General features: G+C 36.0%; 1 protein-coding gene across 1 annotated transcript in view; it reads left to right on the forward strand.

Moving 5' to 3' along the window:
- The window catches only part of CACNA2D3 (calcium voltage-gated channel auxiliary subunit alpha2delta 3), a 479,329-nt gene that overhangs the window by 246,747 nt on the left and 216,105 nt on the right, over positions 1 to 16,477 (forward strand). The gene's annotated exons all lie outside the window — the stretch shown is intronic.

Genomic DNA, 16,477 nt, shown 5'->3' on the forward strand with positions numbered 1-16,477 from the left:
TAGTTACAATGCTTTTTTTTTTTTGTTGTGTTTTTTGGTTTTTAGTTTTTTGGGTTTTTTTTTACATGTTCTATTTCATGAGAACGCCTTTAAGTCTCAAAATACCATTTTGGTGTCAGTTGGAACAAAGAATGTCATGCTTTTACTGTATATTATTGCTTCTACTATTATAACTAAATGCACTATTAGAAACCAAGCAAAATACTGCACATACATATTTCAATAGGTACCTTATTCTAATGTAAAAGCATGAAAAGATGTTGTTGTGGGGTGGGGAGGGGCAGGCAAATGGATACGACTACAGGAAAAGATAGTCCTTCAGGTTTGCTCCCAGAAAGTAGTACCACTAATTGCATCTTCTTGAATAACACAGTCCTACCTCCTCGCTATCGGAAAATTCCAGGAAGGTAACTCATCAGAAATTCCAGGAAGGTTAACCTTGTGAATGTTGCTGAAATGGTATAGCACATCTAAAAATGAAATTACAGTGTGATCAAAGATATTGTCAGAGCTTCAAGCCCTGTCATGCTCTCTGTTGAAAGCCGTTTTAGTCACTAATTAATAAAAAAATTAATAAACTTGGAACAGAAAGTATCTACTTAGATAATATTTAATGTATTTTGACATTTTAAATACAGCAAGACTGTTTTCAGTATGGTGTGCCATTGCAAAGGAATAGAATGTAGTTAATCCTTTTGTATAAATGTATGAGGGCACACTTTAAAACCCTAGTGACTCACCAGCAGCTCCATGAAGTCTCATGATTCTTTTTCACTACTGGCTAAAATGACCAACTGCCTGCATATTTTGCAGCATGGGTCTTTTTCTCTCCTCCTTTTCCCCATTGTTTTTATGTGGCTATCAAGTTCTATACTTCAATAAAGCCCTTCTCCTCATTGTTTTGGAGAAGCCCAAAAGCATTTCATCCATGACCATGATTCAGGGCAGAGTCTAAAATCCCATTGAGATCAAGGGGAAATAGGTATATAGTTGAAGTATATACCAAATATTTTTGTGAAATTTCAGTTTGAATAGAGATTTCTAGTATTCCTTTTTCAGAGGGCTTGATGCAGCACTCACAAGTGGTCAAGGAAGATACCATCTTTGTGAGCCATTGTGACTTACAACATCCAGAAATGAATGTTCTGCTCCCTTAGCCTGAGAGCTCTTCACTTGGTGATATTATACCACATGCAAAATCTGGAAAAGAAAGCAAAAGAATCATTGAATCAATTGAACTATATCCTTCCCTTTGAGTTTGTCCTTTGATCCTGAAAAGCATTTGCTTTCATAATTATCTGAAATAGCTATATGGTATGGCAGATATATGCAAAACCAGAAGCAATAATCCCTCACTACTTAGTAAAGTGAAATGGAAACCAAAAACTCACCTAAAATTTCCTCATTTTCTAGAATCAAATCCAGCTAGACAAGACAGAAGTATCTCCTGAGTTTTTTCTCTGTTGATAAGAAGGAAGGATGACTGTAGTCTAGAATTAATGTTTTGCTTTTTTATTTATTTATTTTTTTTAAAATCTGGGTTAAAAGTACCACCACATTCAATTACCTTACTCATTATTCTGCAGCCTTTCGCTTACTGGGCAAGTAACAGAGAATAGAACATCATCTGTCTGTCTCCTACTATTCTGAGGGCTATGGGGAGAGTTTATTTTGTATGGGAGAGAAATTATTTTCTTTCTGTTTATGAACCATTACAACAAGGCAGGGATTTAAGGTGGTTTCTGTCAGTGCTAAGACTTCAGGTAGGGTGAATATAAAGAATACCTGCAATAACATCTGTATTCCTATTGCTGAATGATTGTGATGCAGAAAGACCTAACAGCTAATGCTGCTTATGTCTGAATAGAACTGTTGAAATGTCAAGATAAATAGTTCCATGACTTTAAAGTATTTATACCTGCTTTTGCATCTGCTTTGTATGAAAAATTTCACAGTCTGGAAGGTCTCTGGGTCTATATACAATACTTAAAATTATAACTGAATCCAGAGATTAGCACCTCAAAATTTGCTGGATTTCGATTTGATTTCATAATAATATATTTGCTGACAATAATAATCAGTTGATAACTCCCTAGCTATGTGGGACTTTAATGCATAATTTTACAGGATCAATATTTATAGTACATTTAATAATATACAGCATTATGCTGTCCTAAATACTTAGGAAAATACTTAGTCATTACTGGTGACTATGGGTCACTTAGTCACTAAAGACCTTTAATTCAATCTGCTCATTTAAATTAGAGATCTGTGAAATAAATATTCACCTTTAATAATTCTGCATTTTATCTTTTTTAGTAAAAATTTATTTAGTGAGTTTAAAGATGACCAACAATCTATTGGCTTCATAATATATATATATAGACACACACATATTTATATTTTTATATATATATATATATATATATATATAAAAATTCCCCAAACATTTAGATTCTACCATAGGACAGGAAAGAATGCTTTCCATACCCTCCTTTAACAAAGGAAGATGAAAACATGGCGCGTTTTCATTTTCCTTGCCTGAAAACTATCCTAAAGACAAACATGAAATCAAGTGGATGCTGTGAAAATAGGCTACAAGAAAATGGGTAGCTGCATTGTGGCATTGCATTGGTGACAAAACATCTTTTTCTTCATGTCTGCTATCCACAAGATTACAAACCTTTCTGCAGATTTTTAACCAAGTCTCTGTAGCTTAGGAACCTGCTGATGTTGGCAACATGAAACATTAGTACAGCAAATTGAATGTCTCATGTACAATGTTGTCTGGGTGTTATTAAATAGATTTTTTTTTTTTCTAAAGAGACTGAAGTACTTTAGAGGCAGATGTTATTACTGCTACACAAGCCGTATGCTTTATTACTGGTTATCTCAAGAACAAAAGAAGGTCCAGACACTTTATAGGTCTTTCAAGCTATGACATAACTTACATTAATTAGCTATCTCTTTAGGTGCCCTGTAGTATGATGAAAGATAGAGTATGAGATCAAAAAAAAGTTCTTAATTTGGCGATAAAGGGAAACAATTCCTCACAGAAATGTTGTGGTCCTAGTTTCCTGTCCCATCTGCAATTTTGGGGGGGAAGAAAAAAAGGTTTAAAAAAAGATTATTCTTTTCTGCATTATTACTTCTCCCTTTTAAAGAGAAAAAAAAACCAGGTAGGTTTCTGTTTCAGTGAATACCTTTTTTTTTTTCCTTTCTTTTGTCAGAACTACCAGAATGCTGTCTATGAATTGGTCACTACTGTTTATACTTGTATTCTTTAATATGACACTCAAAGTAGTTAAGAATTCTTTTCTAGGTCAATGTCAATTTAATTTGCCATGAAGAAAGTCTCTGCAGTGCTTAAAACCAAAAACTTGGAGATGTTTTTTGTGAAGATAAGGGTAATTGAATCTTATCCTCAGGGTGTATGTGGATTGCCAGAGGAAGGATTACTGCCTCTCATATACAGAGTTATATGGTTGGCTAGAATCATATAGTGGCTAATGCTTTCTGAATGTTTTAAGAATTTTAGTTGGGAAGGTCATTTATACAGAATGTAAATGTATATCCAAAGTGCCATTACCCTGTTAATGTTTGTCATGCAGTCAGAAATAGATGCAAAAGTAAATTAACTATGACTCATACAGAATACCTTATAAACAATGGGCAGCCAAAATGGAGAATAATCCACAGTCTGAAATAGTTTGTCCAAAGTACTTTTGGGGAACTCATGAGTATTAATAACACAAAAATCATTACTTTTGCTTGTAAAAAAGAAGTTAATTTTTATGTAGTATATATAGACATAAAGAGTTCCAAAATTTAAGATAAAATATGTGTACATAAAATGTGCCTAGATGACTACAAGTAATCACTATTTGCGTCTGGCATAAACTCCATATCACTGAAGTATGTGGCCAAAAGCCATTATTAATAAGAGACCAAAGTACTGTAAGTAAATATCATAATAAGAACCTGATATCTTATGGATTCTGTTTACTAATCCACAAAATGAATATAATAAAGCCTGACCTGATATTTGAAGTGCTGTAAGGTCTTAATTTATTTTTAAATTTGTTTTTGTGGAGTTCTTATACCAGAAGCAAAACAGTTAAAGTAGGCATAGTAATTGCACAAATATGCCCATTTTATTCTGTGGACTATGTCTATTCTTGAGATGGTGTTTTTTTGTGAAGAATTATGTCATCCACTTAAGGAAATAGTGAGATCATGTATTTCTTGAAGTTCAGCATGATAAAACCTGTATTTTAGTTTGTGTGGTTTAAACTGAATACTGCAATTATGCTAAAAGCCAAGATACCGTTCATAGTCTGCTTGGTTTAATTACTTCTCTTTATAATGTATGTATCTTCTTACTTAAACATGACAGGCAGAAAGGAGATGTTGAAGGCTGTCAGAGCTGTTCTATTTTAGATGAGTATCTACAGTCTCTGTAAAATATCAAGAATGTATACTGTTAACTGCGAGTAACCCACTAACAAAAAGGTGACCATAGCTGCATATATGAAACCCATTTGGTTGCATTTGACAATAAAGAGATAACACAGTATTCCAATCAATTAATTTGGATTAATAATATATATATTCAAAAAAGTACAGGTAGTAAAAAACCTGAAGACCTGAAGATGATGTTGGATTGAATGTCTTCCTAAATTACCTGTTTAAAGTTTGGCTTCTGGAGGTAGATTAAATTAACTGAATCTATATTAAAGGTTACATTACGCAGGAGAGCCTTGGTGAAAAGTAAGTTGATGAAAGTGACAAAAGTAGGGTTATGCTGTCATCTCTGCTTCCTTCTCCTATAGCCTGAAATAAGAAGGATGTAATAGATCTACAAGCCTGCTTGCTTTATAGGTACTTTCTGTTCTGTAGAGCACAAGATAAGAAATGAAAACTTTTCTCTGATTCTATAGACAGGGAAGAGTGAAAACTTTGTATGTATTTTGGAGTAAGTTTTAAAAAGCTGTCCTTATGATGTTTTAGGTCTCTGCTAGAGTTTTTAGAATATACTGCAATAAAATTTCAATTTTTTATTTATTTATTTTTTTTAAATGCAAGATTAAGCTTGAATCAGTACTGGACAAGTATTAATGGGATTAAAGATATTTTTATGACTAACAAGAATGTTCACAGTTGCATGTGGTAATACAAGTAGAGAAGACAGTGCAATGATGAGGCTTAAATACGAAAATGGGTAATTGCACCTTTTCCTAACCAATAGGTCAGATTCATTGCTAGTCCAAGGAGGTATGGCAATTCCAGTAGCCTGCAAGTACCCTGGAAAACTATAGACCAGCACAAAGAATAACTGTTTTCAGACATTTTCATCTGAGTACTGAACTATATTTTTACCTAGTTTGTATGATCCGTTCTTAGTTCATTCCAGTATCACTTTTCCTTTAATGACATCTTCATATACTTCTATTTTATGTAACTCTTACTGAATTAAAATAAGCCATAGTGTGTTGTTTCATTATATACTGAGGCTTTAAGTTAACTTCTGTTGGATATTTACATTAAGAAGGTTGGTAAATTGCATGTTTAAATATCAAATCTCAAGAGATGTTTGGAAAGCGAACGTTACAAAGGGAGGAAGTTAAATGTTTGGTATCGTATTCTCTTGCTGGCATCCCATTACATATAGTAAATGGTATTTCTTGCTCATTTTGCTCTGAGGGGCCAAATTCTGCTGGTTTAGAAGTATAACAGACATTGTTTATACAAAATTATTATTCATATATACCATTTTCCCAGAGTATCTCTGTTATCCTTTGCGGTGTCTGGCTATAGAACAATCCTGCAATACATGCACATATATCAAGACAGTACAGAAGATTCATTACATGCAAGGGATCATATATGTGTAGTTTAGTATTAATTTCAGCAAAGCGCTTACATATGTGAATTATTACATCTCTGCTAACCAAAGAAATGGAGTCAGGCATACATTAAAGTGCTTTACTGAATTAAGAACTAAACAAGTTATCCAAACAATCCCATCTTTAGAACTCTGTTGTGGGTCTGCTGATTCTTTCCGAGTGGTTGAATCTTTAACTGTGTTACTGGTTCTGCATTTTGTAGAATACCCATTTAGAGCACGCTGTTTGTTTATCTCACTATATTTATACTTACTTTTTCTAAACCGGCATAACAGCATTAACTACATTCTGAGACTTCTGAAAAACACGGCAGTCTCTGTAGACTTAACTTTTGTGTTCCGTTCCCATGTGCAGACATCTGCTGCAAAACTGATAAAAACCTATTCTTCTCTATGAGGTTCTAAATGCCATCATCTCATAATCCTCTCTACTACCCTTACCGTAATTGTCTCTGTGCAGAATGGACAGAATGAGATTTGCACATCTGAATAAATATGTTCTGTTTCTGTGGGATAACACTTGTGCACTGACTTCTGGTAAGATTTAAGCTCAGTCACAGAGGTTTCCCCTTATGAGTTCTTGAAACCTTTTTGCTGGATTTTAACATGGAATCTGAGTTTAGTGCATTGTTAGGAAAAAAAAAAAAAAAAGAAGTCCTTATTCTGCCATCTTATGTTATTAGACTTTCATATCTTGGAAAACATGTAGGATTTTGAATCATCCAGGACTCATTATTGAAGAAGGCTTTAAAATCCGTTGTAGTAGTAAAGTGTATATCCCAATGGCTGTTGTTCAGCATGTCATTATGAAAATAGAAGCAGCTGTTAATATTTACTTATAAAACATTTTGAAATTTGTGTTATATTGAGGTTCATAAAATAGAACACCTACAGAGCATACGGAACAAGAGACACTTGGAACAGGCCTTTTTTTGAGGAAGAGATATCAGAAGCATACTTTTGTTTAACCCAATCATTTTGTGTATTTTTATGTATGTATCTATAGAGAGAGAATGAGAGAGAAATGTACTTGGATTCAAAATAGGAATTTGTTTTTTAATTCTGGCTTTTCTGGACAATTCAAGACAGAAGTCACTTAGGGCTTGGTTTTGTGGAAAATTGTGTGTCTTGCAAATTGTACAGTCAACTTACGTATCTCTGATGCTTCAATAGGATCTGGAAATATGCAGCAACTTCTGGTAACATTTTTATGTTCACCAGCTATTTTGAAAATAAATAGAAACAGGTTATCCTCGTTTGAGGAAAAACATTGCCACAAACACCCTCAGAAATATAACTGCACTCTTTTGTCAAGAAGCCTAAAGGAAAATTTTGAAGTGTGCACGAATGGAGACAACGGACATATCTGCTAGGCAAGCTGCTGGGCATTCTTATTGGTCAGAACAAAATATGATGGTATTGTGAAATATAGTAGTTATTCCAGGAATTTTCTATCACATCGTTCTGTTTTTCAGCCTCTGATGAAGGAGAATTTTTCATTTTTTAATAATGTCCAAAGTAGTATCAGTTATGGTCTGTCTCTATGGTTTTTAGTTGAGTTAATAATACAAGATATTAGTAAAACCATGAAGAATATTTCCTAAGTATAAAGATGAAAGATAGAATAATAGCTGTCTTTCAATTAATCATTTATATTTCAGTCACTTTGGAACAGTCTAAATCTTTAACTCTTACTAAAGAAATATGCATTTTCAAAAAAGTAAACTGAACTATATATTCAGTATGTCAGGTAGAAAGCTGTGAGCAGGTTTTCAACTCCTGTTCTTGTAGACTTTTTCTTCCCCAAATAATAAAAAAACTCATGCAAAAAAGGAATAGGTGCAACACATTGTAAATTATGGAAGACCATGTGAAAGTTAACTTCTGTTATTTTCTAGATCCATGTGCCTAGTGGACTTTCCAAGAGTGAAAAATCATGCCCAGAATTACAAGAAAAAGGGATAATGGAAAGAATAGGAGAGGGAAGAAGTAAGAGGAAGTAAATAAAGTGGGAATCAAAAGGGGATTTCTCAGACTGTCTTACACCTTTCTTTGTGGTAAAAAGTCTTCTGTGGTATTGCATGGAAGGCTGGCTACAGAGAGCAGTGAATTACCAGTATGTGCAAGTCTGGAAGAAGAGTGTTGCCAACCCGTGGAGTGGTGTTGCCACTGAATGATGGTTTCTAACAAACTGATTATAAAATTTGGGGCTGCAGCTGACATCCCCTTCTAATGTGCTTTACGCTCCCAGATATGTGAAGTAGTCATCATATAATGCTGGGTTAGAGGTTAGCTGCAGCATGTCACTTATACAAGATTCCAGTCTGCCTCTTTTGAGGTGCCTACTTTCCCCAGCTTTTGCAGTATCTACAAACATCTACCAGCCTGAAAATTACTGTTTCAATTGCCCTGCAGTAGGTGTGCAGTTGTTTTCAATTCTTTTTACAAATGAAGGGAAAAATCCCTAGGCAGTTCATCTACTCTATTAACTTAATCTCCAAGAGTGAAATTAACTGAGTATATATTTATTAGTTTTGCTCTCACTGTGAAAAAGAAATGGCTGAATTTTCCATAAAATGAGAGTTTTGTCTAATACAAAAATATTTGTGATAGAGGTGGGTGAAAACTATAAACATATGCTTTGGCTAAGTTTACATCACATTTAGGGGGTGAGTTTTTGTCAAATATTCATGCTATCAAGTTTTATAGGCACAAAAAAAATCATGGAAGATAAATTTTATCCTGTGTGCAAAAATGCCTGTGGTTAGATTATCTTTCTATCCATCCATTTCTTGTCACTTGCAATTGAAAAAGAGTCCCTCATCGGTCACCAGTTTGTGGGAGCACCATTGGTGTGGCAGTTTTGCAGTTGTAATGCTGGCAATTTTGAGTGGGGACCATGGAATGTGGCTAGGGAGTATCCATAGTCTGAGGTTCCCATTATTTTCTTGTGTCGAATTTGAGGCTGATCCTATGGCTTATATTCTATTGAAAAGGCACAATCAGCCCACCATTCAGAAATCAATATGGATTTTTACTGACTCCAAGTTATTTTCCCCTCATTCCTCCACTACTTCTGCTCCTATGCTACAGTATCAATACTACTTGCATTTGTTCTGTGCAGTGTTGGGAACATAACCAGTGGCAGCATCGTGCCATTGTGTGGCAGGTAGGGATTAATGACGATCTAAAAATCTCTCTTCATAGCTTTGATGAGGACTACTCATCAGAGGAGTTCAGTACAGTGTTTCTGTCTCTGCTGGGTCTATATCTGGGACATCCAGTATCCTAGCTGGGTTTACCTTGTTTTAACAGAAAGTCTGTGCTCTCAGCCATGCTGTCCCTGGAAGTCTGGCATATGGGCAGCACGCACTGCCTGAGATTTGATGAGTATAACAATGCTGTCACGTTCCTCTCTGCTAGAAGAATTTCTTTAGAAAATAGCTCTACTTAAGAGACCAATGGGAGTTTCCTTCTCTCTGTCTCCTACACAGGCAGGAATATTTGCCAACACAAAGGGACCTGTTAGTTGCCTTGTGAAATAAGTTTTACTTTTCTTAGCTAGAGGTAGTTTATGGCACTTTCTTGTGTGTTATTCAGTACAATCCTGTCAAAATGGGAGTTAGTCTCCTATTCTGGGACTATCTCCCTGACTCATCATGGATTTCATGATGAGTAGTACCCACAATATCTATATAGCAAATGGAACTGTTTAGAATTTTAAAAAAATGGGTGACAGAACTTAATCCATAAAAAGCATAATGGAAACATAGCAGTATCACTTACTAATGATTGTAACAACCAATGAGATCAGTATGATTCTAATAACTATGATAGTATTTTTTTAAATATTTTGATTCATTTAAGCAACTAAACCCAAATTTGTGCAAAATATTCAAGTGTGTACACAAACAGCATGAGAAAATTGTGAGTACAGAGATTTTAGCACCATATCTGATAATACTGAATTTCTGGCTAAAAATTATCTGGCTGACTAAGTACATTTTGACATATGGCACCCCATTTTGAAACAAACTGTTTTATTTAGGCTGACCTAAATTCTCCTTAAAAGGTCATGTATGGAAACTAGTGATGAGCCAGACATCTGAGGATGCCTTTGTGGTACGTCATGTTTGTGCAATTTCAGCCAGAAAAATGCACTTGGCTCTACATTTGTGTGCAGCAAGAGTGACATCTAATAAGCTATTAGATCAATATAATTGGTGGGTTTTTCCCTATGGTTATAACAGTGTTATATACAATAGTTGTATTCAGGGGTGAAACTCGAAACGAAGTCTTTGGCTGTGCTCTGCTTGCATTAGCAATAGGAAATAATAAACATAATTTTCAAAACTTTACTTTGGTTCATAATAAAATCCTCACATACCTTCCCCATGTTAGCAGACACGACTAGAATGAGGCCAGCCCATTTTTGGTCACACAGCGGCAAGGATGTAGGGAATGTCTCCTCCTCCCACCCTGCTTCACAGCCTCTCACAAAGGTTGCTCAGAATGGTTGTCTCTTCTCCCAGGCAAGGAGATGACAGTCATTAATCATTGCCAACCAGCCAGAACAAACTTAGTTGACAAATACTGAACCTTTAAGGGAATTAGAAAATTCCTTTCTTAAAAATGTGAATCCCTCCATCAGTCTCCTCAATCCATCTAGGGAACTCTGGTAATTATCGTGCCACTCTACGCCAGTGCAACTTTTAGATATGGTCTTCTGTGCCAGATATTCACTTCCAAAACTACAAAGTATTACCTTTAAGACTAACTGCTTAGCAGGGGTGGACAGGATCTCTACGTGACGTAAACCACCAGGGACTCTCAGGAAAAGGAGAGGAATACGGCAGGCAAGTGCTCATACTGTGTAAATAACCACAGCTGCTTTTGCTGAGGAGGAGGGAGGGGTGGAAAGTAGAACTTGACCTCAGCCTCTAAGGGATGGTAATGTTGCCATCTTGCATGCATTTTTAAAATTCATTTTGTTGTTCTGTTTTATTTCTGAGAGGGTTTTCCTGGTAGACTTTAATGGTAGAAGGTGGCAATATGGTCTTGCTTTGAACTATATTAGTGTGGAGACAGGAGGAGGAAAATGGCAGATGGGCTTCACATCCTGATGAGGTTAAGATCTTTTACTGCATTCATACAAGCCTAATATAATTAGCCCTTTTTGTGTAAATTCTGCACCAGATTGACACAGCAACTGCTCCATCTCTAATTTTACAGGTGCATGGTACTCCAGAATATCCTGGGAAGGAGAATGGTTGACTATAAATTTTGGAGGAGTTTCATGGGAATTGTTCCTTCTCTGCTGCAAGGGGCACTGGAAAGCTTTGGTATCTCTGAAGCTAAGTGCTCACTAGTGTTCCCTCTGGGAAGCCATGACCCTAAAATAGGGCTGAACTTCAGTGTAAAACTGAGTTGAAAATGAAAAGGTTGATTCTTAAATTTTCATTTCACCTTGTGGAGAAGAGACTCGATTAAGGTTATTTTTAGCTTTTAAAAACAAACCATTTGTTTTTACTTATAAGGCAAGTTGGTAATTTTCTCGCATTGGCACTGAACTGTTCGTGCCATATTATCTGTCCAAGAGACACGTATGATACAGTGTATCAGTCAAGAAGCATTTGAAAAGGCTTATTCTGTATTAAATCACTAGAAATGAACAGAAAGTCAAGTCGGAAGAAAATTTAAAAAAACTATTTCAGCATTCAACGTTGCTGTGGTCTGTATTTTTTATATTAAGATCACTTTTTATAGGATACACCTTTCAACATATAGTAAACTGTGAAGCAACACACAGATTTGCAGAAAACAATCTAGATAACTTTCCATCATTTACTGCGAAATGGATGAGTAAATGTCTGATTTAGTTACGGTTTAGTTTGCTGCTTTTTAAATATCGGAACATTGAATAGGCATAGGCGTATAGTAATGTAAAGCAATCCATATAGGTATGTTAAAACACTACTAATGAACTATTTTTTTTTCTCCTACTAATGCATGGATTTAGCCTTTCCAAAAGAAAGTGGCTCAACAAAACATGTGTCTCTTCCTCCTTTCTCCAGAGCAACTTATGAATGGATTGTTGAGTGGCAAAAGAACCTGGTGTTCATTCCCACATTAATACTTAATCAAGTGCTAACAGCACTAGAGTATCTACAAGACCCAGAACTACTGGAGCTGTTTCAGTACCAAGTGTACTTGCCCTCCAAGTGAGACTGGTTTATTAAATTAGAAGCATAGGCAAGATTACCATGCCGTCATAAGCAGATATTTTTGTACTTTTAATTTGCTTAATTTTGCTGATATTTTAAAAGTGCTGCACAGGTTTAATTGTCTGTGTATGGCTGCTCGGATTTCGACATAGTAATCACTAGGGAAGTTTCTTTCAAGGCATAACTTCTTGTAAGAAGTTTTCTGAAACAACATTTTGAAATTAAATTTTTAAAAATTGATCATTACTGTGCGTGTATGTCTCTAAATTTTGGAAGAGGTACATGAAAAAATTAATGAGATTTCAGTAAGGAACTTTTGTACAATTCATTCTGTAAACTGTATAAATTATGTTAGATGTTTATATTTATCCGATAACGTGTTAATTGAATGTAAACATAATTTGTTACATTCTTTCTGAAAGCACAGAAGAAACGACTATGGTTGCAGATTTGGACTCAGTTTTAAGTTGTGCTATACAAACTTTGTGTGAATTTTTCTTGTTTTGGTTTGTGTTGTTTTGTTTTTTGTTGTTATTGTTTGGGTCTTGTTGTTTGTTTGGTTTGTTTTTTTAACTATCTGAAGAACCAGTGACTGACAGAAACATAGAATCCGAAGGGCTGGGCTGTAAAGGATAGTTTGATCTGTGTGATCTTGTAGCTTGATGCAACTGCCACCGTGTTCCTGACTGCAGCATGCACTTGCCAAGAGAAAGCTATGCCATTTCTAGTAGTTGTCCAGCAACTTTTGCATAAGGTCACTCAGTGACTATGCCAGAAAAAAGCACCTCTTGTGTCTGTAGTCCAACCTTAACCACAGCCTCTGGACCATTTTGAATGCTAGCAACCAAAACTGTGAACAGTGCTAGCAAAACTGCACGTGCAACCTTACTAGCATCTTTGGGGCCACACTAGAAGCCATTTGTCAATGTAGTATTAAATTATTCCTGTGTTGCTGAAGAGCTGTTTATATGCTCTCAATGCGGATGAAGTAGCTGACGTATTCTGTTCCAATAATACGTATACTTCATGGCAGACACAAATAAGCAGTTATAGTGTTTCGTTGACGGTTGTTTGTCACCACAAAGAGTTGTAGTATTTTAGGAGCGTTGTACTGCATTAATTATCAGAGTAGGCAAGATCCATGATACAAGTAAATATGTAAGAAAATCTGGACTGCCTAACAAAATGTAGAATTTAAGAAAATCTAGAATATTCTGAAATTGGGGAGGGAATTGTCTCCCTGCAAGATAACTTGAGACTTAATTTTTCTTATCATGTGATTTATCAGTCTGGATCATAATCTCTAATTAAATAGAATCTGAGATGCTAATATTTTAATGTGTTTAGCAATTCCATTGCATTTCACCTGTCTGCACTGTACAAATTTGAGAAAAATGAAAGAAATTATTTTAGGTAAACATGTCATTGGCTAATCTGTTACTTTTTTTCCTACAACTGCTGCAGTCCATGCTGCTTGTATGATTTTTCTGTGGTGGTACTGGCACAAGCTGTTAATAAATTAGGCCCAGAGCCTCTTGATGGCAGTGTATTTCCTTCTTGAGTTCATAGGCCTTACAGAACATTTATGTCTCATTACAGCCAGTACAGCAGTTTATGCCCTAATAAATCAGAGGAGCTTTGCAGAGATGATCTTGACAGTAATGAATCTTTCTGTTGGCATTTCCACTTCACAGACACAAATAATGAAGCAAAACTGCCCCATCTGGCCACTCAGTAAGAGTCAAATCACAGTGGGAAGCTGTTTTCTCAAGCATGACAAAGGTCATTGTGTGCAGCAGGAGTGAGCGATAGCAGGTTGTGCTGTGAGTGACAGTGTAGAATGAAGCCATTTGTGAGCTTTTATCATTATAATTACATTTATTAGCTGTGCTGCCAAGGTTCCCCCCCCCTTCTACCAAGTCTGTGTGCTCTTGCATCAAAAGCTACCTTAACTGATTTCTGCAGATTATTTGGAGAGCTGTTCGTTAGTTATTGCACAGAAATTGATTTCATCAGCTCAATCAGCCGTTGAAGTAGTATTATTAAGGTCTCTCTCAGTAATTTTTTAAAAAAATCATTTCTGCAAATTTACTGCCTTGAAAGAGCAAAAACTGGCAAAGGATGCTGTACACTAGTTATAAGCAAATAGATAAAATGGGTTCACTCTGCTTTAGAAACATACAGCAGAATTACAGGATACGTCACCTGAGATTGGCCAGTGGGTCCGCTGAGCCTGCTGTCTAGCCTTTGGCAGTATGTGAGCAGGTGATCTTTCCACCTGTTCTAAAATCTTCAGTTCTTAAGTCTGACTTTGTTGTTATAGTAATTACTTGTTAATAAAGTCCTTGCAGCACAGAACTTGGATACACACCAAGTAACCTTGAAGATTTTTCCAGGGCCCTTCGCAGAGCACCTTTCACATTCTGGACTTCTGCAGCTCTACATTCAACAGTACCACAGCATCTCTATTTTAAAGCATATTTCTTCCATGTTGATATGTTCCTGCTTGGTATCACTGTTGTAACTGATTTCTTTCTTTTGTAGGATAAGGTACTTTCTCCTGGCTTAATTTGAGATTTCTACAGTGCATCAAACAATAGAAATTAAAAGAGGTTTTCTTCTGTTAGGGAGGAGTTCAGGGCTGCTTTAATTTATTAATTTTATTTTATATTTTTTCATCTATTTCGTGCTCTCTTCCTTCCTTTACAGTTGTATGCTAGTCCTGCAAAAGGGGTATGGTAAGAAAAGGTTGTTACAGCGTAGAAACCCTGGCTAGCTAACGTTCCTACCAGCGCCACCAAGTGACATCAAGTAGAAGTCACCCAAATCTCCACGGCTCATGGCCCTTTGCCTTTTGTTTTTCCACACAACCTATTTTCAGTGCCTCTAGCTCCATACATTCCATTCACTAGTCTGCCTTGGCTTTTTTTCTAATTCTGAAATGCTATCGTTTCTATAGGCATAACTCAGTAGGAAATTGGAAAGCTATCAGAGGAGAAAGCAAGTAAGTTAATGTTAATTTAAATGTGGCAAGCTTTGTACTAATTCTCCCTTTACCTACAAGTACAAGTTTGTATTGTAAAGTACAGGTGTACTTTACAGGCTGTATATTTAGGGATCATTCACCCATCTCAGGAATGCTATTCATTCTGCTTCAATGACACAACAGATTTTTTTAGGGGGAAGTCTAAAGACTATTTTTTCCAGTTGATATTTTACAAGGGTTATGTCGCACATTCTCAATTGCATTGAGTATGCAATTGCCAGAGTACAAATCTGTCCAGAATATGGACGCAGTAACATGCTTGTGGGAAGTACCAAATGTTCTGTAATAACCACAGGTAAGTAGGGACTCAGTTTTATTTTTCTAACCTTTATAATTTTACATAATTATATTATTATTAACAACCAGAAAGCTCCATGCTTATGCTATGAAATTTGTACTCATAAATTATATTTTTACCCTTACAAAAGTTATTTGTATCTTTTATTATCTGTGGTATTCCTTTTTTTTTTTTTTCCTCCAAATTGCAATCATGGAAAAGTACGTAATGAAAACTATATTTGATCCTAAAATAGGAATGTCTAGGTCTAGAAGAAACAGCTTGGGTTAAATGCTGCTCAAATTAAAAAATTCTTCTAGGCTTACTGGACTGAGTTCCCTGCTGGAGCCACTAAAGGAAGGGAGTGATTTGTCAATAAAGGCAGGGATAGCTATAGGGAAGGGAAAGGAGCCAGAAGGAGTAGTGCTGAGTAAGATGAAGTGTGGGAATGGTGAGAAGGAGCAGTCAGTGAGGATCAGGCTGCAAAAAGGTGGTCAGAAGAATTGGCAATTACATGTACTTTGATATTCCCTCCACACACTTTTGCAGTCTGTGTAATCCTGTGACAAATGCAGTTTTGCTATGAAATACCAGAGTGCTTTAAAATGCTTGTGTGTCACAGGAAGAGGGCAAGAGAGTGAAGAGACAGCTTTATTCTAGAGTCTTAGCTGTGGCACAGGACTGTTAGGTGAAAGTGTCTAAATGAGTCCAGGAAACAGGCAGTGTGGTGTGCTGCAGAGGAAAGCAGCAATTCCTTGCTGGTCCTGACAAATCTGATGTGAGGAATATCTGATGTTTGGTTAAGAGTAAAACCTACTAGCCAGACCTTCTAGTGGTTTTTTTTTTTTTTGTCCTGTCAGGAGTACCACTGTACTCTATTCCAGTCTATCACTGATAGCCATGGGCTGCCACTAAAGCTCGAGAGGAAAGTGGTGAGTAGGAGTCATCCTTTTTTTCTCAGCAAGTGACCAGCAGAAGCCCCAAATGTGACATTAACTGTCATTTTTTCCTATTAAAAGAAACAC

This window comes from Accipiter gentilis, chromosome 23 (assembly GCF_929443795.1).
Source record: "Accipiter gentilis chromosome 23, bAccGen1.1, whole genome shotgun sequence".
Classification (NCBI taxonomy): domain Eukaryota; kingdom Metazoa; phylum Chordata; class Aves; order Accipitriformes; family Accipitridae; genus Astur; species Astur gentilis.